The sequence below is a fragment of the Mus caroli genome, chromosome 16 (genome assembly GCF_900094665.2).
Source record: "Mus caroli chromosome 16, CAROLI_EIJ_v1.1, whole genome shotgun sequence".
NCBI lineage: Eukaryota > Metazoa > Chordata > Mammalia > Rodentia > Muridae > Mus > Mus caroli.
Genome location: NC_034585.1, coordinates 16,191,517 through 16,194,275, shown reverse-complemented (window position 1 = coordinate 16,194,275; position 2,759 = coordinate 16,191,517). Strand labels below are relative to the sequence as shown.

The 2,759-nt window shown below is 36.8% G+C and overlaps 1 protein-coding gene across 1 annotated transcript in view; it reads right to left on the bottom strand.

Moving 5' to 3' along the window:
- The window catches only part of LOC110311252 (protein HIRA), an 844,395-nt gene that overhangs the window by 10,266 nt on the left and 831,370 nt on the right, over positions 1–2,759 (bottom strand). The gene's annotated exons all lie outside the window — the stretch shown is intronic.

Sequence of the window (2,759 nt, the reverse complement as noted above, 5' to 3'; positions counted from 1 at the left end):
AGAAAGTACCCAAGGAGCTAAAGGGGTCTGCAATCCTATAGGTGGAACAACAATATGAACTAACCAGTACCCCGGAGGTCTTGACTCTAGCTGCATATGTATCAAAAGATGGCCTAGTCGGCCATCAGTGGAAAGAGAGGCCCATTGGAATTGCAAACTTTATATGCCCCAGTACAGGGGAACCCCAGGGCTAAAAAGGGGGAGTGGGTGGGTAGGGTTTTGGGAGGGTGGGTATGGGGGACTTTTGGGATAGCATTGAAAATGTAAACGAGGAAAATACCTAATAAAAAATAAATTATATAAAAAAAAATCTTTGACTATGAGACAAGTCTGCTGCTGACAGCACCCCATTTGACTTCAAAGAAGATGATGAGCATCAGTAGTAACCTCCATATGGAATCGCTTGCACTTCAATCATGTCAAACTAGCTACTGGGAAAAGAAAATGCCCATGCTTCAACTACACACAAAATATTGTCTAGAAAGAACAAATAGATGCAGGGAAGTCACTTGCCAAGCTCTGCTAAGACAGGGTAAGTGCTGCTTGTAACTCTAACCAAGACTCCTGGTGGTGGGGTAAGCAGGTGCAGAGTCAATGACATAGATTCCAGGACTTGAGCAAGTGGCAAAAGCAAACTCATTTATTATAGGAACTGGGAAAACCTTTATACCACCCTCCTAGCATCTCATTGGCTTTCCTGTAGGGAGATGATGCTGTCTTTTTCTCAGTGTCTCTTTCCATCACCTGGTACAGCACTGGCAGTCTCTAGCTGTGCTGGCGGATTCTAGGTTTGCTCAGGGAGGGCATATCAGTGGTATATATGCCAGTATTGTGGCTGAGCTGTTTGGCTAAGTTCTTCCTATAGGTAAGCAAGTCCTTTATAATTCCTGCTTCACAAATTCTGTCAGATATACTGGGCCAGAAGGCTGAAGACGGATGCTCCAACATTAGAGAGATAATTTTGGAGAACTGTTTAGGCAGCCAACTATGTTTGCCTTTTATATAACCTTAGAAGCTGCTCGTCTGCTTCTAAGATAATATTTATTCCTTCTCAGGTCTCTGATGAAATAGAAGACTAGATATAGTCTCACAGTCAAGATTAAGATGTTTAGGATTTAAGAAGATGTTTTAAGTCTAAAAAAGATGTTTTTAGGTTGGCAATACAAGTTAGAGTTAGGTACAAGACAATACACCAAGATAGGATAGATAATAGAAAATTTTCATTAACTAGCAAATAATATGGACTGGACATTGTAAACACATCTCATACCTTATAGTTTTCATAATTATGTCATAATTGTTATTATTGTATTTAATGTATATTTGAAAGAAATAGAGCATTTATTGGACAACAAAAAGGGAATTGTAGAGAAAATACCCTGTGTATTGTATGGCTGCATCACCTGTCAATTAAAGAACCTATGGCCTATAGAAAAGGATAGAATAGAAGGTGGGACATCCAGGAGATGAAAGAATTCTCGGATAGAATGAGGTGTGGGAGAATTGCCCAGGAATTTGTGATGGAAAAAATAAAAATATGTGAGAAGACAGATGCATGGTGCCTGAGCATAGATAACCAGCCACATGGCAGAATAAATGGGTTTATTTAAGATATGAGCTAGTCAGAGAAGAGCCTAGTCACAGTATTTACAGCTATATTTTAGTCTGAGTCTTGTTTCTGGGAGCATGTGGCTGGGAGGAAGAACCAGACCTGACTTCTACAGACAACTACAATTGTCTATCCCTCTTTATTTGAGGTAGTGGTGATGAAGCCCAGAGTCTTGAACATATACCTGATTTTGAGAAAACCCCAGCCTCTCTATTTTTAATATTAATTACTACATTGTCATAAACCTGTTTTATGGAGTGTTAGTGGTCTAAGTCCCATCAGAAACACTCACTTCCAAAAAGTAATAAACACACTATCATCAAATTCTAATGTTGTCATATGTAGAATAACAATGTCTGTCACTGGCTTCCTGTCTAAGAATATTTTACATGAACACTTGAGAAGCCCTGCATTCAATTGGAAACAGTGTAAGCCTGCAAAAGTCTTAGTTGGTTTGATGATCCGAAGAAAAACATCTACACATTTCCTACTTGAGCCTCTTTTCTAAGTGTCTTGTTTTATGTAAATAGATAATAAATAATAAAGCAAATACTTCCTGATAACAAATACTGAAGAAACTTACTTTAAGGCAAATTTTGGTCTCTATACATGTTTACTATTTATTATAGTTAAAAACATGTTTACTAAATGAAGAAAATATCTAATAAAAAAGAAAAAAACCAAGTTTACATATTAAAGATATGTCTATGCTTAGATATTTTTAAGAAATAAATACTGACTAAATATTTGAAAGTGAAATAAATAGAGTGCCTTCACATTTGCCAGAGTTGATTGATAGCTTGATTATTAGTGCTCAGAAAGCTGCTTTGTATAAATGCATAATACAAGATGACAAAAGTATATTTTATGGTTGTTTCAGAAATTGTTGGAAATCCTGACCTTGTTTCAAGCCAAAGTTCATTGAATAATTTTTAATGAAACTAAGTTCAGCTACCAAACAGCAATTTTAACCAATCAAGCAGTTTATTTTTATTTTTTTTTAATTTTTAATATTTTTATTACATATTTTCCTCAATTACATTTCCAATGTTATCCCAAAAGTCCCCCATAGCGCCCCCCACTTCCCTACCCACCCATTCCCATTCTTTTGGCCCTGGCATTCCCCTATATTGGGGCATATAAAGTTTGC